Source organism: Bos mutus, chromosome 3, assembly GCF_027580195.1.
Source record: "Bos mutus isolate GX-2022 chromosome 3, NWIPB_WYAK_1.1, whole genome shotgun sequence".
NCBI classification, from domain to species: domain Eukaryota; kingdom Metazoa; phylum Chordata; class Mammalia; order Artiodactyla; family Bovidae; genus Bos; species Bos mutus.
This window is the reverse complement of record NC_091619.1, coordinates 3188590-3213651: the sequence shown is the minus strand read 5'-3', so window position 1 is coordinate 3213651 and position 25062 is coordinate 3188590. Positions and strand designations below refer to the sequence as shown.

The 25062-nt window shown below is 47.6% G+C and overlaps 1 protein-coding gene across 1 annotated transcript in view; it reads left to right on the top strand.

The window, feature by feature from the left end:
- Window positions 1-392: 392 nt before the first annotated feature.
- The window catches only part of SLAMF9 (SLAM family member 9), a 29702-nt gene continuing 5032 nt past the window's right edge, over window positions 393-25062 (top strand). Inside the window, exon 1 of the mRNA XM_070362944.1 lies at window positions 393-1155. The gene's annotated coding sequence lies outside the window, so the exon portion shown is untranslated. The remainder of the gene's footprint in view (window positions 1156-25062) is intronic.

The window sequence follows — 25062 nt, the reverse complement described above, 5'->3', positions numbered from 1 at the left end:
AGGATAACTCCCCATCTCAGTTCACTTCAGTTCAGTTCAGTTCAGTTCAGTCGCTCAGTCGTGTCCGACTCTTTGCAACCCCATGAATCGCAGCACACCAGGCCTCCCTGTCTACCACTAACTCCCAGAGTTCACTCAGACTCACATCCATTGAGTCAGTGATGCCATCCAGCCATCTCATTCTCTGTCGTCCCCTTCTCCTCCTGCCCCCAATCCCTCCCAGCATTAGAGTCTTTTCCAATGAGTCAACTCTTTGCATTCTTAATTTAATCATGTCTGTAAAGTCTCTTTTGCCATATAAGGTAACACAGGTTCCAGGATTCGGGTTTGGGCATCTTGGGGAACACCCTTCAGCCCACACAGAGGGAAGTTTGTTTTCCTAGTCACGTAGGGAAAACACTGCACCAAGACCACACACCTTCTACTCCCTCTTCGCATCATCTGTGTAGTCGGCCCACTCTGCTCCTGGAGGAGACCACCTCCTTCACTCCATCAAGCCTGAAGCACTGGCTGCTGCTGGGACAAGGGTAGGCGTCCTTCTCCGGCTCCCGGGCAGCTTGCTGCTGTGAATGACCCTGCTGGGACTTCCATGCGTCTCTTCCTCTGAGGGAGTTGGTGATCTGTGAGCCCTTCTTACTGCAAAGCTTCTCGTTTGGGGGAGTGGAGGGAGGAGACCGACCAAAATCACTGACCAGAGGAGGCACCTCTGTCCTTTTCCAAGGGCTCTGAAAGCTCTTCAAGCTTTGCTACCCCACCTCCGCCCTCCCACCACCCTGCTCCACTAGCCAACACTGACTTTCCACCCAAACTCAACCTCTCAAGCCAGACATTTCCTTCCCAACAATGCTTTTCAAGTGAATTCATGAAATTCCTTTGTTTGCAAGTCATAGAAACTGACTTGAATGAACTAAAGGGAATAAAGAAAAAGTGGCCAGAAAAATCTTTTCTTGAGATGATCTTGTTTTTCTTGGCACCCTGAGGGTTCCTTCTCCAGGAAAGGGAACTTTCCCCTGTCCACCTCTGACTCCCAGCACATATGCAGTGATTGCGATATTCAGCCCATGGCTCCTCCAACACCCACATGCACCTCACTCCACCAGAGATGAAGAATCACAGACCTGTGATGGCACTGCGATGAAGACCCTTGGTGGGAGGGTAAGTCAATAAGAGAGGAGCCTTGCCAAGGTGCAGATGACTGACGAAGACGTTTGCTTTTGTGTGTTATATTTAATATTGTGCTTATGTACACATATAGATTTACTTAGCATCACATAAAGTTAGGGCACCTACTATGTGTTAGGTATTGTGCTGGTACTGAGGATACAGAATGACTTTATTCTACCTTAAACTTTTTCCTAAGGGACAAGGAATTGCAGGACAGTTTGATAAATGCCATAAGAGATGCTGGTATTGGGTATAAAAGCAGTTCAAAGAGAGGCATGATTTCCTCTGCTTGGGTGTGTCCAGGACATTTGAAGAGGGTCTTGATAGGAATTCAAAAATCACTATGTAGGGTGTGTTTGTATGCCGAAGGTGGTGGTGCTGGTATGCTGGGAATGGAGGAGAAGGTTCCAGGAGGAAGGAATTTTATGACCCAAAGTCTTGATGTTAAATGAACTGGAGTTCAGAAAAGTGCAGAGAGTTACTATGGCTGTCAGGAGCGGGACTTGAAGTAGGGAGTCTGAGAATGGATAGTCAAGTGTGCAGGCTGAATCTAGAGAGGCTTAAATCTTTTCATTTCGTCTTGTAAGTGATCAAGCATCCAGGAAAGGATGAAAGCAGAGAACAGGGCAAGATTTGAATTTGAAGCGAAGGAGTCTAGAAGTGTGGAGGATGGATGGAGGGAAGGGAAACCAGGGGCAAGGAGATTGGTTAACAGAAGCAGAGACCACGACAAAAGTCCCCGTACAGGAGAGTCACTGGGGGGAAATGCCACGTCTGTGATGGATAAAGAGGAGGGAGCAGGAGTAGAGGAGAGCCTTTGTAATGTAGTTGTGACACCTGTGAAAGGAGGTGAGGGGCAAGGCTGATGGGGCGCCCAACAGCAACGCTCCACATCAGGCACAACCAGCCTGTCTCTGGCACTTTGCTGAGCTCCTCACTGGCTGGGAGCCGCGTGGTGGGTGTGGCCTCGGTATGAAGACCTGTCACCCAGGCTCCTCGCGGCACACCTGAGGGTACCTCTCCCAGCACAGAGGTGACTGTAACAGCCCTATTTGAATCACGGCAGTCGCAGGGAAACAGAAGAAAGACGTGAAAGAGGAGCTGACCTCATTAGCACCTCTGGTCTGGGTGGGCTGTTTTCTGCCGGCCTCCTGGAAGGGCGTAGGCTGTTCTCTCCTGGGTGTGTGCTTGCGGCGCCCTCCCTCTGTCCAGCGGGTGCGTGAAGTCTTCCTCTTCTTGAGCACACCACAGCCTTGGGAGGTGTATGAGTCAACTTGAGCTGCCATAATAAATATCATAGACTGGGGGCCCAAAGAACAGAAACGTGTTTTCTCAAGTTCTGAAGGGTATGAGTCCAAGATCGAGGTGTCAGCAGAGGGGTTTCTTCAGAGGCCTTCCTCCTTGGCTTGCGGCTGGCTGCCTTCTCACTGCGTCCTCACATGGTCTTTCTTCCAGATGTGTCTGTGCTCTAACCTCCTCTTATAAAAACGCCAGTCTCATTGGACTAGGGTCCACCCTAGTGACCTCATTTTAACTTAATCACCTCCTTTCAAGACCGTATCTCCAAATATAGTTACATTCTGGAGTGCTGAGGGTTAGGATGTCTACATATGAATCTGCAGGGGACATAATTCAGCCCCCAACAGTGGAATATATCACTTTTATTTTGCTGAGACTGAGGTCATTTGTCAGGAGGTTTTCCAGTTTTCTTTCCTATTCCTCAGGACTTTTTTACATGCCCAGTTTCTGTTTTTCTTTTTCTTTCTTGTGCTGCTTGATCAGTTTCACATTTAATTTCATTCTTTTCCCTTTAATTAAGGGTTCTGTCCTATCAATTACTGAGCATCGCTCACCCTGCCCCATCCCCATTCACCAATGTGCTCAGGGAGACTCCATCATTTAAAGAGTTTCTTTCAAGCTTGTTACCTCCCCTCAACATTCTCCTTCCTTTACAGCCTGATTGAGATGTTCATGCCCTCTTCTGTATTTCCTTATCACCTGGTTTATTCTCTGTGCACTTACATTATTTTACATGCACATACAAAGGCCTTCCCTGGTAGCTCAGATTGGTAAAGAATCCACCTGCAATACTGGAGACCTGGGTTCACCCCCTGGGTTGGGAAGATCCTCTGAAGGAGAGCATGGCAACCCATTCCAGTATTCTTGCCTGGAGAATCCCCATGGACAGAGGAGCCTGGTGGGCCATAGGGTTGCAGAGTCAGACATGACTGAGCAGCTAAGCACGGCACATACAGCATACAAAACACACAGGTTTGTTTTTAAGCATAAATGTGCTTATGCTGACCAGATTGTTTTCCAACTTGTTTGCTCACTTAAAATTGTCTTTCAGATCCTTTTATATCAGTGTACACAGACTATTTGCTTTATTTTGTTTGTGCTTATGGGTTGGAGGTAGGTAGGTACATCAGTATTCCTCTCTGGAAAAGCATTAAACATTGGGCCTCAGGGGCAGCTTGGTCAGTGAGCAGGGCCATCACCCCAGAATGGCTGCTTGTTTGGGGGAAAGTCAAGGGAGGAAAGCTGACTGGCTGGGAGGAAGTCTGCTGGAAGTGCCTTGGTTTTAGATAAAGACCTACTTGCTATTAACTATAGCCACCATGCTGTGCACTTGATCCTCTAAACTTATAACTGAAAGATATGTTTCCTTTTTAAAAAATTAGCTAATAACGGTATTGTATACTTGAGATTTGCTAAAATGAAAGTGGTAGTAGCTCAATCGTGTTTGACTCTTTGCCACCCCATGGACTACAGCCCGTCCATGGAATTCTCCTGGCAAGAATACTGGAGTGGGTTGCCATTTTCTCCTCCAGGGGATCTTCCCAACCCAGGGATCTAACTCGGGTCTCCAACACTGGGGGCAGATTCTTTACTATCTGAGTCACCAAATTTGCTACAAGTATATCTTAAACATTCTTACGGAAGAAATGGTAACATTGTGAAGTGATTGATGTATTAATTTGATTGTGGGAATCATTTCATCATGTGAAACATTACCTACATATACTCAATCATCACACTGTACACTTAAATATAGTACAATTTTATCTGTCAATTATATCTCAATAAAGCAGAAAAAAATTTAAAAAATTAAAAACCTGTTTGTTATTGGCTGAACTGTCCACACCCTCCCAACTCTCGTATATATGTTGAAGTCTTAACTCCCTGCACCTCAGAATGTGACCATATTAAGGTATAAAATCTTTTAAGAGGCAATTACATTAAAATTAGGTCATTAGGGTGGGTCCTAATCCAACATGACTGATACCTTTATAAGAAAGGGAAATTTGGACAGACATGTACAAAGGGAAGACATGGGGAGAAGACTGCCATTTACAAGCCGAGAGAGGCATGTATCCTTCCCTCAGGGCCCTTAGAAGGAACCAACTCTGCCGACACCTTGATCTTGGACTTCCAGCCTCTAAAGGTGTAAGATGGAACATTTTGGTTATATAAACCACTCAGTTTGTGGCACTTGTCACAGTGGTGCTAGCAAACCAAAACACTATCATAATGGGCAGGTTCTTTTAGGTTGCAAGAAAAAGAGAGGCTCAGGCTTAAAGAGCTTGAATGGCAGTCAGTTCAGTCACTCAATCATGTCCGACTCTTTGTGATCCCATGGACCACAGCATGCCAGGCTTCCCTGTCCAACACCAACTCCCGGAGCCTGCTCAAACTCATGTCCATCGAGTAGGTGATGCCATCCAACCATCTCATCCTCTGTCGTCCCCTTCTTCTCCTGCCTTCAATCTTTTCCAGCATTGGGGTCTTTTCCAATGAGTCAGTTCTTCACATCAGGTGGCCAAAGTGTTGGAGTTTTAGCTTCAGTGTCAATCCTTCCAATGAATATTCAGGACTGATTTCCTTTGGGATTGACTGGTTGGATTTCCTTGCAGTCCAAGAAATTCTCAAGAGTCTTCTCCAACACCATAGTTCAAAAGCATCAATTCTTTGGCACTCAACTTTCTTTACAGTCCAACTCTCACATCTGTACATGACTACTGGGAAAACCATAGCTTTGACTAGATGGACCTTTGTTGGCAAAGTAATATCTCTGCTTTTTAACATGCTATCTATGTTGGTCATAGCTTTTCTTCCAAGGAGCAAGCGTCCTTTAATTTCATGGCTGCAATCACCCTCTGCAGTGATTTTGGAGCCCAAAAATAAAGTCTGTCACTGTTTCCCCATCTGTTTGCATGAAGTGATGGGACCAGAGATGCCATAATCTTAGTTTTCTGAATGTTGAGTTTTAAGCCACCTATTTCACTCTCCTCTTTCACTTCCATCAAGAGGCTCTTTAGTTCTTCTTTGCTTTCTGCCATGAGCGTGGTGTCATCTGCATATCTGAGGTTATTGATATTTTTCCCGGCAATCTTGATTCCAGCTTGTGCTTCATCCAACCTGGCATTTTGCATGATGTACTCTGCATATAAGTTAAATAAGCTGAATGGCAGGGATCCACTTAAAGGATGCAAGGACAAGTAAGGAAACTGTCTCAACAGTCTCATGGTCAGGCCTCACAGGATAGTGGGAATTACTCAGCAGCAGCTCTCTCAGAAGCCAGCTTCTGCTCTAGACATAGGGGTTCTCCTTACTCAGTCTCTCTCTCTCTTCTGTCTTTTCTCCTCCCATTCCTATTTCTATCACCTCTGCCTTCCCTGCTCTTTTACTGTTTCCTGTTTACAACCTAGAGGGGTGGGGTGGGCGGGGAGTTTGGAGGGAGGTTTAAGAGGGAGGGGATATATGTATATCTATGGCTGATCCATGTTGATGTATGGCAGAAACCAACACAATATTGTAATTATCTTTAATTAAAAGAAAAAAAAAAAAAAAACCCTCCTAGAGTATCTAACTGGGAAACCTAGTAACTCTATGATAGAAGCTCTCCCATAAACACATGGGTCTAAAGAGACCTTGATCCTTGGTCCAGTCAGTTGTGCCCAGGGTATCAGGACAGCAAGTCTCAGGGCGTGGCAAATTTTGCTGGTGTTCCAGGAGAGAACTAACTTCTTTCTTTGTTTTTGGCTGTGGTGGGTCTCCACTGCAGGGCAAGGCTTTCTCTTTTTATGGTGAAAGGGCTTTAGAGCTTTAGGGCTCAGGGGCTGTGACACATGGACTTAGTTGCTCTGCAGCATGTGGGATCTTAGTTCCCTGACCAGGGATCAGACCTGTGTCCCCTGCACTGGAAAGCAAATTCTTAAGCACTGGACCAGCAGGGAAGTCCTCAGAGCTGATTTCATCTGAAGAATGCTATGGATTTTTGTAGGCACTGATAATGTAAAAAATCTTTCCAGTCATCCACTCCAACATGGTCTTGGGAGGGTCTATTGGTTTGGTAGGGCTTCCATAACAAAATGCCACAGACTAGGTGGCTTAAACAACAGAAATTTATTTTCTCACAATTCTGGAGGCTGGAAGTCTAAAATCAAGGTTCTGGCACAGTTTCCTCTGACCTTCTGTCCTTGGCTTGCAGATGGCCAAACTTTTGTTGCTTCTTTATAGGGTCATCCCTTCATGCACAAGCAGCCTTGGGGTCCTAACCTTTTTGTCTTATAAGGACACCAGTCATATTGGATTAGAGCCCACCCTAAGAGCCTCATTTTGCCTTAATTACCTCTTCAAAAATGCTACCTCCAAATACAGTCACATTCGGAGATATTGCTAAGTCACTTCAGTCGTGTCCCACTCTGTGCGACCCCAGAGATGGCAGCCCACCAGGCTCCCCCCTCTCTGGGATTCTCCAGGCAAGAACACTGGAGTGGGTTGCCATTTCCCTCCCCAGTGTATGAAAGTGAAAAGTGAGAATGAAGTCGCTCAGTTGGGTCCGACTCCTAGCGACCCCAAGGACTGCAGCCTACCAGGCTCCTCCATCCATGGGATTTTCCAGGCAAGAGTACTGGAGTGGGATGCCATTGCCTTCTCCAGAGATATTAGGGGTTAAGAATTCAATTATGAATGGAGTAGTGGGGAGGGTGGGCACAATTCTGCACATAACAGAGGGTATCTCATCCTTGCAACTCTCTCACACATTAAGAGGCCCTAGTCCTTTGGTGTATGTGTTGCTGCTCCTTCCTGTGATTCCTACTTCTGCCATCTGACAAGAAAAAGGAGAATCAGATGGGTCCAGGAGACGTGGACACAGACAGTGATAGAGAAAGACGTAAGAGTTGGAGAGTGAGAAGTATACATATTAAATAGGGCTGGATCTCCAATTAGCACTTAATCCTCAGGAGACTCTGTTGGCTGTCAAAGGAGAGCCTGGCACATGGGCAATGTCTATCACTAGTCACTATAAAGAGAGGACAAAGGTAGTCACAGCTGAAAGGACAAGAGGCTGAGAGGTATCTAGGCTTGTGGAAAGGTTTGGGATATGGTAAACAGGAAGAGGCTGGGAAGAGTGGCCAAAGGACAAACACTGAGCTATGTGAGGTGAGTCTTTCTAAGGGTAGAACCAAAGACTCAGCTCATTGTGGAGAGATGCCCCAGAAGCCTGTCCTGGAAGTGTGCTAGGATTTATTGTTCCAGTGGGTGGTTAGGGCCGAGCTCTTGAAAGTAGACATGGGAAAGAACAGAAGACTTACTGTAAATTGGCCCTAAACTTCCTTTGCCTCGGTCTTGCTCAGAGGTTTCTAATCTTCTCTCCCATCTTCATTTTCCGCTAACTTCCCACTGTTATTCTATGTTCCATCCAGACCTGACCATCTGATATGGCCTAAAATATTCCTGTGATTTCCTATCTCTGTGTCTTCCTTAATGACAACTCTTTCACATACAATCTATCTTCCTGATAACTGCCTCTAAATCCCTTCTTGATACCAGCTGAATCCTGCAACTGGGCAGGCTCTCTCCCCTCACTGAGCTCTCCCAGTACTCTGACGCTTTGCTTTGTGTCTCCGTTTGTATTTTGTCTTGCGTGGTAGACTGCCTGGGAAAGAGGACTGTTATCTGCAATCCTGTGTCCCAAGTCACACCCACCATAGTGTGCTACATATAGTAGAATGAAGTAGATCTTTGCTGAGTTAAACTGAGGTAGAAAATATATTGCCTTATGTTATTTTCTCTAGGTCATTCATGATAAAGAGTCCCATGAGAGTCTCTTCTAGTTAATAAAATATTTTTTGGCTACCATACTTTGATGCTTAACTCCTGGCCTTGGAAGTTTAGATTGATGTAAATCTCTTTGCTTTAAATGCCTAAGCTTGCACATTTACCAAAATGAGCTCATAGCTTCATCTAAGCCTGCTTACCCAAGGAGATTTACATTTTTTTCCCCCTGAACATTTACAAACATATTAGAACAGTTTTTAAACAGAGCTATGTTGAGATTTCCTCTTATCTTCCTAGCAGTATTTGCATATTAAAGAAGAACTTGGAGGAAAGTAGTGGCAATCAAAAAAGGAATCAGTGGACTTTCATGTTGGGGGTGGGGTCTGAGAGACAGGGTTCTCTAAAACAACTCAAACTTTACCACCTAGGTAGCCTTCTACTTCTCCTGATTTGTAACCAATATGACAGCTTCCTCCTACCACATTGATTTTTCAAGGATTTCTACCTAACAGTCACACCAAGTAACAGCCAAAAACTTGGAAAACCAAACAAGACCAAACAGAAGTTAATAAAAGGAAACAATACTGCCAGCATTGATGAGATGTATTTAATGACATTCAAGGCTCAGGTAGTAGCCTCGTGATAAATAAGCATAAGTGAATCCTCTATTCCTTAAAACCGAAAGTTATCTGTATTTTCACATAGTCAAATGAAGTCTTCTCTGGGGTCAGCTTGGAAAAAAGATGGATTGGAGTAAGAGAAACTCCCTTTCCTACAAGAGGAGAGAGCCAGTCACTGCTTGATCTACACCTTCACAATCGCTGAAGTTGGGTCTGCAACAAGAATCTTACGGTGCAGAGGTTGGGCCGGGGGGCAGGCGGGGGAGCAACTGGGCCACAGCCTCTGCTTTTGAGGTTCACCTTCTCTTGGGGCCTCTCTTTGACTACCACTCCCGGTGTCCACCACACTGAGTTTTAGAGAGCTCTGCTTCCTCTTCAACACATGGCTGAGCTGGGCTGAAACCTTTAGACAAGAATTTACTAGAAACTAGGGTAAGTAAATGGCAACCCACTCCAGTGTTCTTGCCTGGAGAATCTCAGGGACGGGGGAGTCTAGTGGGCTACCGTCTGTGGGGTCTCACAGAGCTGGACACGACTGAAGCGACTTAGCAGCAGCAGCAGCAGCAGGGTAAGTAAAGGGCTTCCCTGATAGCTTAGACAGTAAAGAATCCACCTGCACTGCAGGAGACCTGGGTTCGATCCCTGGATTGGGAAGATCCCCTGGAAAAGGTGATGGCTACCCATTCCAGTATTCTTGCCTGCAAAATCCCATGGACAGAGGAACCTGGTGGGCTACAGTCCATGGAGTGGCAAAGAGTCAGACACAACAGGCAACTAGCACTTCCACTTTCTTTTCAGGGTAAGTAAAAGGGAAACTTAAAAAGTACCACGAATCTGTCTTGTAAGATATAATTTAGGCATTTTTAGCTGCCTCCCTTCTTAGTTCCTGGCCTGTGTGGATGCCATCCTAGCATCTGTCACCTGCTAAGTAGCTTCAGTCGTGTCTGACTCTGTGCAACCCCAGAGACAGCAGCCCACCAGGCTCCGCTGTCCCTGGGATTCTCCAGGCAAGTACACTGGAGTGGGTTGCCATTTCCTTCTCCAATGTGTCACCTAGGTGACTACAAACATCCATTGATCTCCTTCGAGTTGAAACCAGGCTCCTAAGAGATGAGAAGTCCTTTCTGCCTGCTGAGATCCACCTCATCAGGTCTGATGTCCTGTATGAATATCCACATTTACTCTCATAACAGACCCTAAATCACTTCTCCTTTCTAAAGTCTCCACCGCTACCTCAAGTCTTATCCTGCTCGCCACTTCTGAGAGGACTGGTTGTCAAGTCTCGTCTGACTTCCTTGCCTCATTCCTTCTGAAGCAGGAAAGACGGGGAGCAGGAAAGACCCTTGCTCCTTGGAGACCCTAAAGACAGGACAACCAGGTGCTGTATGGAAATGTTCCTACGAAGCATCTCAGGATACAGTTGCATGCATGCTCAGATGCTTAGTTGTGTCTGACTCTTTGTGACCCTATGGACTGTAGTCCGCCACCTGGGAAGCCATAACCAGTTAGGGATGGTGCAGTAGTGGGAGCTGGCACTTTCCAAATCTGTGTAGGAAGAGGGAGTAAGGGGGCTCACTCATCCTTCAGGACTCACCCATGTTCAGTCTCTTTTGTCAGGAAATCCTTATTGTCAAGTCTAACGCCCATCACTTTTCTCCACTGCAGAGCCCTGTGATGGAAAGTTTGGTGCATCCTTAGCTTCACATCCCTGTTGTTTTTGTTTTTATGGCGGTGTTCGCATCCCCTTCTGATAACCCTGGGTGGAAATGTCTGAGGGAAAGCCGTCTGACTGAGGCCTCTACGGCCACCGACTCTGATCAGTCGGTAAGGCTGGCTCTACAGTGCTGAGCTGGTGCTTGTGTGCTGTATGTCAAGGCAGGGAGGTCTCAGGGTCTCTTCCCTTCTGCGAATGGCCTTGAACCCCCGCCTCCTCTGAGAGCCCAGTGACAAACATCTGTGCCTAGGCACATTCAGCTTTTCCCTCTCAGCCATTCTATCCCATTCACTCCAGGCCTCTCCAACTGAAGTCCCAGTCCTGCCAGCTGGAGCTGTGAGTGGTTCTGCTGGGAGCTCAGCGGACAGGACACAATGAATGTTTCCCATAACTGAAGAGAGAAAGATGCCAGAACCAAATTCTGGCAATAAACCCTTGTTTGTGTCTCTGAGGGAAGACTGCGTCTGCTGACCTTGCGTGTCCCCCAGCTTCACGTGGGACCTCGGCCTGTAACTCCAGGGACACAGGCCCACCTCTGCTTTGTGTCTCTCCTGTCTTCTGCCACCAGCAAGAACGCAAGCCTATCATCAGCTGTCAGTCTGCTCATCTACTCATCCTGCTCTGCCTAAGCTGGGGTTGCCCAGATTCTTAATTTCACAGTCTGTTCCTTGCCTCTTTCCCAGCATCCTCCCTATTCATCTAGTGACTCAGCTCCCAGGATCTTCAGCTGCAGGAAGTAGATCTCTGCTCAGGCAATTCAGGTGGCAGGGATTTATGGGAGGATGGAAAATCGGAAATAAAGGTTAGAATCTTTTGTTTTACTTAGCCTTTTGTTAAAACAAGTTGGGACTTCCGTAGGCAGTCCAATGGTTAAGACTCTGCACTTCCACTGCAGGGGGTTCTGGTTCAATCCCTGGTTTGGGAACTAACATCCCGTATGCCTCGCAGCTATAAATAAATAAAATAAGTCTTTAAAAAATGTGAACGTGATAAAAGCATTAGAAAATGTTTATAAAGAACAAAGAAGCACATTGTGAAAACTGTTTTTTCCCAAGCCTAGTCCATGAGTTACCCAGTCTACCCCCCTGTATTCTAAAGATCTAATATGCCTACACAAACTTATAGATGTGTGAATACGTACATGCATGTCTTTTTATATCTAAATCTATACAAGTAGAGGTATATTGTGCACAAGGATCCACACGTTGTTTTTAATTTTCTTTCACTAAGACTTTATCCTGGGGCTCATTCCATTTGGTATTTATGGACCTACCTCTTCCTCATGGCTACATTGTATTTCACTATACGGCTGGGCCATAATTGTTTAACTGGGGTCTCCATTAATAAACCATTTAGTTGTTTTTCACTCTTTTGCTGTGTTATATACACACACATATGTGTGTGTGTATACATATTTAGCTTTCTAGATTCCACCTCCTTAACATAACTCTGCCTCCTAGCAGCCAAGGAGGGAGACTCCAGGCTTTGCTGGTATGAGGTGGCCCTTGAGGGTGGCAGGGTCCAGAAACAGAGCCTTCAGCTGGAGATCAGGGAGTGGCATAACTGGGGGAGGGAGAGACACTACTCAGAAGCCTGGGCAGAGGGCAGTGGGCAGTGGGGCCCCTGGGAGTGCTGGGGTGGGGGAGTCCCTAAGGGAGGAGCCTGGGTAGTCACTGTCCTTCCCAACTGTGGGCTCCCCAGCTCTGGTGTCCCGTCCGTTCCCTGCTCACCCTGAGAACCACCAGCCTAGTTGTGGGGGATGAGGCGGAGCTCCTTTGTGAGGTCCAGAGGGGCTCCCCTCCGATCCGGTACTCATTTCACCTCAGTGGGGACATCCTGTGGAACCATGCGGCTCCCCATGGTGGAGCTACCTCCTTCCTCTTCCTGGTGATGTCATAGCAGGATGCTGGGAACTACTCCTGTGAGGCTGGGAACAGTGTCTCCAGAGAGACGAGTGAGCCTGAGACACTCGCGTGGATGGTAGGTCTTGTCCCTCAGCTGGGCTCTGAGCCTCAGCAAGCTGACTAGGGTCAGACTTCACTCCTCTGTGTTCCTCTCACCAAGCCCCATGCTGGGCCCAGAGTATGGGGAGCTTGGACGAGAGAGATGTGTAGAAGGAGAAGAACCTCAGGTCACGTGAAAATGAGCAGTAAGATGGGCCCTCTTTTTACAGTTGCAGATGCTATGGACCCTCTAGAGAACCATTTTCCTGAGATCTCAGTAAATCTGAGGCATGTGGATTTTGGTGTGAGACACAGACAACTTGTCTCCTGTGGATAGGCCATAGAGTGTGTGTTATAAACTGAATGTTTGTGTAACTTTCAAATTCATAGGTTGAAGGCTTAACCTCCAATATGGTGATATTTGGAGATGTGGCTTTTGGAAGGTAATTAGGGTTGGATGAGATCATAGGGGTGGGGCCCTCATGATGTGATTGGTGCCTTTGTAAGAAGAGACACCAGAAAGCCTCCTCCCTCTCCCTCTCTCCCATCCCCTCCTCTTCCCCTTTCTCACCCTTTCCCTCCCCTCCTCCCTCTTTCTCCCCAGACTTGCAGAAAGAAAATGTCATGTGAAGATACACTGAGATGGCTGCTGCTGCTGCTGCTGCTAAGTCGCTTCAGTCGTGTCCGACTCTGTGCAACCCCATAGACGACAGCCCACCAGGCTTCCCCCGTCCCTGGGATTCTCCAGGCAAGAACACGGAGTGGGTTGCCATTTTCTTCTCCAGTGCATGAAAGTGAAAAGTGAAAGGGAAGTCTCTCAGTCATGTCTGACTCTTCGTGATCCCATGGACTGCAGCCTACCAGGCTCCTCCGTCCATGGGATTTTCCAGGCAAGAGTACTGGACACCGAGATGGCAGCCACCCACAAGTCAAGAGAAGAGGCCTCAGCATGAAGCTACCTTGCTGGCATCCTGATCTTGGACTTCTTGCCAGCAGAACTTTAAGAAATTACATTTCTGATCTTTAAGCCTCCCAGTCTGTGGCATTTTGTTATGGGAGCCTGAGCTGACTAAGACAGCATGTGTTAGAGGGAGAGCAGAGGGTGGAGAGTTCAACTGAAGCGCACACAGGGATGTGACAAGAGAGGCAGGAGCTGGAGTCCCAGGTGCAGATGGGCTCTAGAGATCCACAGGAGGCCCCCCAACCGCAGCTTGGCCCCATTCTCCTCGGGCCTGCTGATGCCCTCTCCCCAGGACTGGCTGCGCTGCCTTCTCCCCTTTGCTGCTGGGGTGGACTGTCACACTGTCTGAATGTCTCCCTGCAAAGGGGGCCTTGTGGCCATATGGCCTGGATGTACTTCAGGAAACACAGGTCTCCTCTTCCTGGGACTCCCCAGAGTAGCAGGGGAGAAATGGCAGCTGCTTTGCCCAGGTGCTGCCTGAAGGCTTGTGAGAGTGGCTTTGAGACCCTGGACTCTCAATGCCAACTGTGACCTTGATTCGGTATCCTTCCCAAACAGTTCTGCAAAGCTGCCAGAACCCCTACATTTTACTGCATATGTGCTTATCTTAGTCTGCTCCGTCTGGAGAAGATGGCACCTGTCTAAACCCACCTCCATCTCATCAGCATTCCCTTGCCTTCTCTGGCCTCAGAGGGCATTGTCTCTCCTCCCCTCACTCAGGGTAGAGCAGCAACCCTGGCTCCCTCTTCCAGTCCTGGGTACCACGAGGAGCATGATCAGCCCTGGGTACCACGAGGAGCATGACCAGCCCTGGGAAGGGCTCAGGCTGTGGGCTCCAGTCCCTGCTGGAGACCCTCACCTTGATTTGTTCCTGTGGCATTATTGTCAGTCGGGGACTGTACTCAGGAGTCTGGTCATGTTTGGACCGATTCAATTTGATTGGTTGATTCATTCCTTCTTTCCTTGCTGGAAAAAATGAATTTAACACACTGTGTCATGAAGAATTAACTTTCCCAAAGAGATGTCCGGCCTTTGCTATTGGCTACTGGGAAACAATCTTTGGACCTTTAGAATATGAGGTCTGATAAGCATGTCTTTGTTTGCATGGGGACCTTGGCCACCAGACTGTCTAACAGTGTGATCTATGATGAGGGCTTTGGGCCATGCAGTATCATTTCTCTCCCCTAACTTTTGTAAGGACTAGAAACTAAAGGTCAGCCATGAGGGCTGTATGTCATCAAGACACCAGAAAAATGGCACCAAGGTTTGGGTGAGCTTCTCTGTGAGTAATGTCACATACTGATGCCAAGAGCATAACACTGTCCTAGGATTCCACAGGGAGAGGACATGTTTGGTACTTTTCCTGGGCCTCTGCATGTCCTTGCTAGGCTGATTTTAACCTATGAGTGGCACCCCACTCTAGTACTCTTGCCTGGCAAATCCCATGGATGGAGGAGCCTGGTAGGCCGCAGTCCATGGGGTCACGAAGAGTCAGACACGACTGAGCGACTTCACTTTCACTTTTCACTTTCATGCATTGGGGAAGGAAATGGCAACCCACTCCGGTGTCCTTGCCTGGAGAATCCCAGGGACGGGGGAACCTGGTGGGCTGCCATCTATGGGGTCACACAGAGTCGGACATGACTGAAGTGACTTAGCAGCAGCATAAAAGCTCTCAGTGTGTGAAACTGAGAGTGGTTTGGGGGAACCTCTGAAATTTGCAATTGGTGTGAGAAGGGAGGATGGTCTTGGTCTTGTGTTCTCTCTAACTGTATGCTTGACTAAACTCTCACACATGTTTTACAAAATGCATTCAACGTGGCAAGATGAGACATTAATCAATTAGGAGAATGAGATTAGAAGAAAGCAGGGTAGGAAGATAAGCTGGTGCCAGGAACAAAGACGGTATCCAAATTGCATGCTTTATATTCTATCCTGGCCATGAGAGGCCACCCAAGTGTCTCTCTACTCTCATAGCAGCAACTCCAAGCGGATAGTGAGGTCAGCTCTACGGTTACAAGACCATTCAGGGAAACGGCCCTGGGCCCTGCCATTCCCGACACTGGGAGACATTTTTCTCAAGATGACACCGTGTGCTAATAGTGAGCAGTGTCTTTAGCAACAGATAGCCCCGTATTCCAGGGCTTCCCCAGTAGCTCAGCAGTAAAGAATCTGCCTGCAGTGCAGACTTGGGTTTGATCCCTGGGTGGGGAAGATCCCCTGGAGAAGGAAAGGGCAATCTACTCCAGTATTCTTGGCCTGGGAAATCTCGTGGACAAAGGAGCCTGGATGGCTACAGTCCATAGGGTTGCAAAAGAGTCAGATACAACTGAGCAACTAATCAACAAGCCCCATTTGCCATAGCCCCATTGAATATTCCTACTTTATAACAAATGTCCACACAGGCTACTGGCCTGCAGTGGGTTCATATATAATGTGGCTTGGGGTTCAGTTTTCTGATCATCCCATTTAACTGGGGTTAGTAATTCTCAGTGGGGACAAAATCCATTTAGCCCAACTTTGAGGACCTTTGTCAAAGCAAATCATGCCTATTTATAGGAGCATAAGGTATCCTTTTGTGTTTTCAAGGCTCCAAGTTGGGTGATAAACACTATTTTAAAGGATTTTGAGTAGCAGACACTTTTTTTAAAAAGGAAAGTCTTTCGTCCAATAGGTAAGTAAGTAGGTGAAATTCCAACCATTCTGTTTGAACTGTGTTAGAAGTTCTGAGGGCTTCCCTGGTGGCTCAGATGGTAAAGAATCTGCCTGTAATGCAGGAGACTGGGATTCAATCCCTGAGTCAGGAAGACACCCTGGAGAAGGGAATGGCTATTCCACCTGCTCACTCTGTCCCATTTATTTGCCCGTCTGCCACCCCTGAGCAGAGGAACTCCACAGAACCCTCAGGGCTCCAAGGAGTGGCCTTGGGGTTTAAAGTGAGAGAGGCTCCATCCTCCAACTTCCACCAGAGCAGTGCACCTTTACCCGTTTCCTGTATTGGGTTTCTCGGAATATTTCCTCTGAGGAAGGGGTTGTGTGGATATTTCTAAAGTTCACAAACCACTGTTCTAAAGGAAGGGCTGGATTGCATAGCTGTTAGGGAACACCTCATCAGATGAGCTTTAGAAAAGCAAAGAGTTAGGGGCAGTACTCCTTGTCACTGCGCTGGGAGCCACCAGTCTGGCTATCCCAGTGTCGGAACCATCAGTCCAGGACAATTCTCCTCTCCACTGCTTCTTCCCCCACCCGCAGAGCAGCTGCTAGCAGTGCCTACTCCTAATTCTCTAGTTCCCTTTCTCTGTCACTATTTCCTCTTCTCGCGCATTGAGGGGATCCCCGAGGCCTTCCCCAACTCCTTAGCCATTTCCACAGGTTGGGAGAAAATGTCTCCATTCTTGGTGTTCCGTCACCAGGCTGTTCTCCCCTCAGAGGAAGGAAAGCTCTCAGATCACAGAGATCCTGTGGCCGCAATCCCGTGGCTGAAATTCAAGCCACCTTCACTGCTGTGAGGTCAAGACTTCAGACAGCCCCTCTCTCCCCTGGGAAGAAAGATTCAACCCTGACAGGGGATTTGACTGTGGGGTGTCAAGAAACAGTTATAAGAGAGAAACTCTTTGAGGGAATTTGATAGGGAAACGGAGGTTTTCCTATTGAAAGTATTTTATATCTGATAAAGGAAGACCTGCAGCCTTCATCAAGAAAAACATCTTGGCTTTCCTGGTGTTCTAGTGGTTAAGAATCTGCCTGTCAATGCAGGGGACACGGGTTTGATCCCAGGTCAGGGAAGATTCCACATGCCAATGGGCAACGAAGCCTATGTGCCACAACTACAGAAGCTCAAGTGCCCGAGAGCCCGTGCTGTGCAACAAGAGGAGCCACCACAGTGAGCAGCCCTTGCACTCCCGCTCGCCACAATGAGAGAAAGCCCGAGCCACAGCAGAGAAAGACCCTGCACAGCCAAAAATAAATAAATAAAAATGTAAAAAGAAAAAGTATCTAATGTGTATGTGGTGGGAGGTGGTGTTGGTAGCCACGGAAAAGGAGAAAACGAGACTGCTTTCTGAGTTTCAAAAGTGTTGTCACTAAGTCACTGCTTAGTGGATCAGAGATGAGATGTGCAAATCCAAAGAAACAAATGATCAAATGAAAGTATTTACCTTCTTAGAAAAATGAGATGCATTTTTCTAAGAAAAATGTGGTATGGAGGACTCTCCTTGTGACTCACTGCAAGGAGAGTCTTGAAAGTAAGCCCTGACAGGACCACCTGAGTTTTGCTTAGAAAATGTCAGCTAGACAGCAGTGGAGGAGGAGCTCACTACAGAAATGGATGCAACAGGCTGTCACCAAACATTTTATTTTTAGGCTTTAAAAAAACTTTTTATTTTGAGGTATCCTTTTAGACTTACAGATTTACAGAGTGCTTGTATAGCCTTCATCCAGCTTCCCCTAACTAACCTTAGTCCTTCACGTGAGTGATGGACATTTGTCACCAAATTCTTGCATCATGGCTCATCTCCTATATTCTTTTCTTTTTGCTGTGTTCTTTAAAAAAAAAAATCAATTGATTAATTAATTTGGCTCTTCTGGATCTTAGATGTGGCACACAGGATCTTTCATTGTGGCATATGAGATCTAGTTCCCTGACTCAAGGATCAAACCTGGGCCCCCTGCATTAGGAGCAGGGGGTCTTAACCACTGGACCACCAGGGACCACCATCTCTTGTCTTCTAACACCTTGCTCCCCGGGGCTGCCTCCTGCTCACAGCTCCTCAGACTGACCTTGTACAGGGAAGAAATGTCAGGGCAGTGCAACTGAAACTGATCTATTTGATCAGAACCCCTTCAATGAGGTATATTTCTTGCCTTCCCCCACCCCTGGGGGCTCCTTCTGTGTCGCTTCATCCTGTTTTGCTTTCCCTTGCGGTACTTTATCCCTTGACGTTGTTGTGTATTCGTGTGCTGTGCACTGCCTATCTCCCTGCAGCCCACCCGGAACTGGGATGTGAACTCCATGTTTCCTGCTCACTGCTGTGGTGCACATCTAGTGCCTGGTACTTTGTTGGAAATTCCTAAATATTTGTAGGATGAGTGGCTGATTTTATATATCAGTTGATGACTGTCCTGATAAGATGAGGCAGCCTCGAAGATTCTGATCATCCCTGGCACATCGATGAACTGGCAGTCTGCAGAGCCGGCCCCTGATCAGTGCTGAATTTGCTGAGAAGAGTATCACTCATTCTGTGCAGAGCTGCCTGGGCGTCCAGCTGGCATCGCTCAGGGCATCCCCCTCTGTTCCCCTCGGGCTCTCTTTGAGCGCCTCCAGTCTCAAATACAAGTTAACAACAACAAATGAATACAAATACAAATTAATAATGACACCAGCAATACTAACATTCACTGAGGGTTTTCTGTGTTGGGACATCACAGACAGAGTTCTGTTACATCCAAAATTAGTTTCGTCAGGTAAAGTCCTGCCCCCAAGGCTCTAGGAGACCTGAGTTTCAGCCTCAATCATGTGGCCTTGCAGAAGTTCCTCCACCACTCATTCTGTTTGTTTTTTAAATAAGAGGTTGGACAAGATTAGTAGATTGTGAACTTTTTTCTTTCCTGTTTTCAAGCAAGTTCTGCATCAGCACGCCCACATGTCAAGGACTAAATATAGGTGGACGTCTTGGGTTGAAGCTCTGGCCTGGGCCTGCTTTCCTTTTCCGTCCTGGACACAGGGCTTCCCAATTCCCAGGGAGACTTCTGGGAGGACAGGTCCCAAGCCCCCAGAGTTGTCTTATGTTCTAGGCAGCCCAGCCCCAGAGAGCAGCATTTAATGGCTCTACTCAGGGGGAAAGAAACCTTTTGTAATTGGAGACAAAGGCAGCTCTGGCTGGGGAACTTCCTCTCTGTTTCAGTGAAACAGAAGAGCAGGCAGCGTGGGGCATTCTCAGACTGTAGCACACAGCGGAATCCCCTGAGGACCTGAAAGGGCAGGTGGGTTTGCAGCCATCACTCCCTCCCGACCCCACCCTGAGTCCCTGGATCTGGAGTGGGGGCCCTAGGCATCCGCATTGTAAACAGCCCTCTGCATGATTCTGATGCAGAAGATGCAAAACCTACACGTTGAGAATGATAAGCATGAGGGGAAGCAGAACATATGGCAGGGAGTCGATTTTAAGAAAGGCAGATGCATGGTGCTGAAAAGGCAAGTTGAGGGAAGGGTGTGTGTACATAGGAACCACTCAGGGATTTGGAGTTCAAGGGACTCAGCCCAGCATGCTGCGTCTCTCTGTACATGATGCGCAGGAAGGGGTATGGAAAACACCAAGCTGGGCTGAACCTGCCGGCAGCAACGCCCTCTGTGTCCTCAGACCAGGGGCTGATTTACGCTGCTGGGGAAAAGTCTATTCACGTGTCTTATGCTAGAAACTTCCTCTGTAGTATTCTCTTCAATAGACACAGACCCTGGCCCAGTACGAAGAGGCTGCAGTTCTTCACAATTCCCAAGTCCACCTTCTCAACACTTAACCTTTAGTCATAACTGCAACGCACATTCTTTGAGCTCTTGCTGTGTGCCCATCTGTGCTAAGGGCTTTCCAGGCATCATCTCACCTCATTTTCACAACTGCCCCACAAAGAGATGTTGTGTGGATCCCATTCTGCAGATGAAGTTTTCAGCACAAGCAGCTTGGTTCCAGATGTGTTCTCATTTCGCCCTGCCCACCCCACTACCTTCCCCTAGAACTTGAGGGACACGTGGTGACCAGAAAAGCTAAGGGTGGCCTTGAGCTCTTAAAGGTTAGCTATTTGACTATGATTCTTTTTTAAAGTTTTGCTCCTGTTTTAGAGTAATCACATAATTTACCCTACAAACCAGGATACTTTCTAAGAGTGAAAAGGGACATGATTAATAATTAGCCCAGGACAGCAGACTTAAACTCGGGCTGTCCCAAGAAGCCTGGACACAGAGTCACTGCATCTGTTTCAAACTTTGTCCTGCCCTTGACACAGACACTTCAGCCTTCAGTTTCAGCAGAGAACTTGGCCTCTGTCAACCAGGAACTGGTGCTGGTCAAGGGCATTTACCTCTGCGGAGACTGACCCTTATGCTGCTACAGCTGCTGAACTTCGACACTCCCCGAAGGGAGTTCACAGTGGGGAACGAGGCACTCTGTGCTCCAGGGAAACTGGTGGACCAGGCCTTTAGACAGATGTTTTCAGGAACTGATTTCATGCATCTCCTTATAGGTAGGAAAGCACTAAATCCCTTCATGATGACATCAGCTCCTCGTGACTAGCAGAAAACCTTTTGTAAAATGAGTGCTTGATTGCACTGAACTCCCCCTTCACCAAAATCCTGTATATTGACCTTCCCCCAGTACCTCTTTGGAGGGTTTCTCAGAGCAATCTGAGGTGCTGTTTCCCGGGCTACAGCCCTCATGGGTGCGTGCTAAGTTGCTTCAGTTGTGCGACTCTTTTCAACCCTATGGACTGTAAACTGCCAGGCTCCTCTGTCCATGGGATTCTCCAGGCAAGAATACTGGGTTGCTGTGCCCTCCTCCAGGGGATCTCTCCGACCCAGGGATTGAACCTGCTTCTCATGTCTCCTGCATTGGCAGGCAGGCTCTTTACGACTGGTGCCACCTGGGAAGCCCTCAGCACTCATTTTGCCCCAAGTAAAACTTAACTCTCAACTTTCACGTGATGCATCTTTTTTAGTTGACACCTTCACTTTACAGAGAAAATTGAAACTGCCAGACAGGACTCCCCTTCACTCCTTGCCACAGACAAATCTGCCTGCATCTCTGATCATCTTTTCTGTGTAAAGAAGGACCATTTTGCAGTCTAAGGCTGGTTCTTTTTTCTGGGTCCTGAATCCCAGTTCCCTGGGATTCTGATATTCTGATATTCTGGGGACGATGGGGGCAGCCTAGCTCCACTGACCATCTCCTTTCTTTTCTGCAGCTCTACTCCCCACTTTCTTCTCTTCTCAGCATTTAAATATGTTCATATCTCCCCCATTAAAAAAAAGAAAAGTCAATAGCATAAACACCAAGGTCCTACTGTACAGCACAGGAAACACTCAATATCCTTGGTGAACCATAATGGAAAAGAATATGAAAAAGAATGCATGTATAGGTATAACTGAATCACTTTGCTGTACAGCAGAAAATAACACAACACTGCAAGTCAACGACAGCAATAAAGTTTCCCTCTACCCCCTTTTCTCTTCACCTCTAGCCTTTATTTCTCCTGCCTGTCAAAGTAAGCTTTTTAAGAGACTATGATTTCTAAGCTCTTGAGCAGGTCTCTGAAGCTCTAAGGTGAGCTGTCTCCAGGGTGCCTCCGGACCCCCTCTCTGCTCTTCGCCACCTCCCCCTTGGCCCCACCTGGTCAGGACGCTCAGTGTACTCTGCTCTCTCCCACCCCAGGGATCCTGCCCAGGCTGGTCCCTCACAAGGGACACGCCTTTCTCCTCTGCGTCACAATGGCTCCTCTGGCTGCCCTTCAACAATTTTCGGACTGTTGTAGTTCTCTCCAGCCACCTTCAATTGAATAATCACTCTTTTAACCCTGACATTTAAAACCATCACTGACTCAATGGACGTGAGTCTGAGCAAACTCTGGGAGACAGTGAAGGACAGGGAAGCCTGGAGTGCTGCAGTTCATGGGGTCGCAAAGAGTCAGACATGACTTAGTGACTGAACAGCAACAACAACAAATTTTAAAAGGTAAATATTGTATCAAGCATACAGGCAGCTCCCTTGATGGAATGGAAGACACATGTAGGTCTCAATGTGCTTTGCTGTGAGAGGAAATTTACCCATACAGCTAATTACCCACACAGCCATTACCCACACAGCTAATGGCTCTGCTGTGTGGGTCCTAGTCTTTCCAGATCTGATGAGAAGCTAAGACAAAGCCTGATCAAAGGTTTGACCCTTTATTATCTCCCCATCCTTTCATCAGAGCAGGACCAGCTTTTCACCAGCCCATGGTTTCCCAAGGCTGTTACATCAAGAGAATTGGAATGGGAGGCTTATATCTCATTAACTTATTTCCTCTAAAGACCCAGGCAGAGGAGACAGTGGATCTAAGTTTGAATGGCTCAACTACTTTATCATATATAATAGTACAACAACCTAGGTTCAACCAAAACGGGACCTTTGGCAAGAACTTGGGTGGAGGTAGTCTTTCTGGGAGACCATCCAGGAAGCCAATATGAAAGAATGAGGAGCATGAGATGGAGAAGGGAGAAAAGCCCATAAAAGTTGTGTTCATGGTTGGTTATTGCTGTGGGCTGAAAAACCCTGAAGAAGAAGCCTCAGGATTATCCCTGGGCAGGGAATAAAGAAAGGGCAGGGAGGAAGGGCAGAGAGGCTGGGGCATTTATCCATCAACTCAGTGTTCCACTGACTCCAGGGGTTACCTCTGGGGTCTGTGCACTCCCCTGCACTTCTTGGCTGCATTGCACCTGGGCTGATGCAATTCCACTGCTGCAGAGAAAACCCTGAAACAGAAAAGCAAAGGTACTAACTTCAGGGTGGAGGTCACAGTCCTGGAACTGTCCACCGCTGTGCTGCAGAAACCAGCTGGGTCAAAGACTGCGGTAAGGGGATCCTCTGTGTTAGCTGGAACTCTCCCTGCGATGGTTCACTGAGGTGTCCCTGGGACAGGAATGGAGAGATGAAAGGCAACGTGGGGGACCTCCCTCTGTGAAATTTACAACCAGAATGAAGGAGAACCTGAGTCATCACTCTCGGAATCTCCCTCATCTATGGAGAGAGGGAGCTCAGAAAGAGGTTTCCTTTTTTTCTATTTTATTATTATTATTGGCTGCACCACATGGCTGGTGGGATCTTAGATCCCCAACCAGGGATGGAACCTCTGCCCTCTGCATTGGAAGTGCAGAGTCCTAATTACTGGACTGCCGGGGAGTGCCAGAAAGAGATTTCTTTGAAAGAACTTTTCATTGTCATTCCCCGTCTCATGGGCTTCTCAGCAGTAAAGAATCCACCTGCCAGTTTAGGAGCTGCAGGAGACACGGGTTTGATCCCTGGGTGGGAAATATTCTCTGGTGGAGGAAATGGCAACTCACTCCAGTGTTCTTGCTGGGATAATCCCATGGACAGAGGAACCTGGTGGCTTACTGTCCATGGGTTGCAAAGAATCAGACACAACTGAGTGGCTGAGCACACACACATCCCACCTTATCCCCCAAAGGATAAACGATGTTATGTCTGACCAGCAGCCAAAGGAGGGGTCTTCAGGGAAAGGACACTGTGAGCTTTGACATGCTTGCCTGCAGGTGAGAGTCCAAGGGGACCGGAGTGTCAGTCAGGCTTTGGAGAATTAAAACCAACTGTGGAGTAAGATGGGACTCCCATGAGGCAGCCAGGAAGGTGGTGCTATGCTATAGATCTCAGAATCTGTCAAAGCTAGGAATGTTTTGGTGGGCAACTGAGGACCACCTGTGAGACACAACCTGCTGCTTGGTTGGCCTGAGTGCCATACAATAGGGACAGTTGAAGGGGCGACGGGTGGAGATGAGATGTACAACCAGATGTCCAGGGGCTGAGGAAAGACTTTCAAAGGATGATTCAGAATAGAGACGCATCCTTCCTGGGTCAAGAATAGAGAGAAGGAACCAGCAGAAACATGTAAAAACCCACAAAACTGATCCTCAATGGAGTCCTTCTTAACCATCTGCCAGACTCACAGAGCGCAAAGACACTCAGCTGGGTGAGAACGATTCCACCCTCTCCCCTCCCTGCCCACCCTCCTGGAGATGGGGAACATGAATTGGGGTGGGGGCAAGTTGAAGAAAGCAGAGGGAGAGTGAAGCTGAGCAGAGAGCAGGGCTTCTCCCACTCTCCTGTGTAAGCTTTTAGCCTGAAACAGACATAAGCCAGGGCAAGGGGGAGACTGCTCAATTCTATGTAAGTTTAGAATTTTGTATATTACATGGGAAAGAAGTTCTCATTTCTGAACTGAGAGCAGAAAACCAAAGCCGAGGTTCTCATCTGTCACAGGGGAAGATCACCCCACTGAGTAAGATTGAAGAGGCAGTGAGAGATGGAAATGGAGCTGCATTTGGGTCGCAATCCATGAGCCAGAATGAAAAATCAGACTTCCGGGGCACTTGAAAATCATACTTGGAGAAGGGCTTTCTCCACACTGAACTTGGAGGGCTTAGTGAGGGTGGGCTGGGGGCGGGAGGAAGTGATGGAAATTATTTCTCTCTGCTCAATAAGTATAATGTACCATTTATGGAGACAGGTGTTTAATCAATCTGCCCATAATCACCTTTTGTCTGATCAGCATATTCACTGCAGTGGCCCTGAAGGTGCCCCTGAATCTCTTTTGAAGAGAGAACTTGTCTTCAGCTTCAAGGGGTGCAGTCAGCTGGCAGCCGCCAGCTGCAGCACGTGCAGGACCCACGAGAGACCCATGCACTTCCTGGGCAGCCCCAGCCAATGGCTGTGCATGGTGAGGATGCGGGAGCTCCACGCCAGGGCTCGCTGCTGAGTTAGTGAGACTGTCTGCTCAGCATCACGGTCCCAGGCTCTCCTTGCTCATTTCTGCTCCCTTCCACTTTTATCTTTT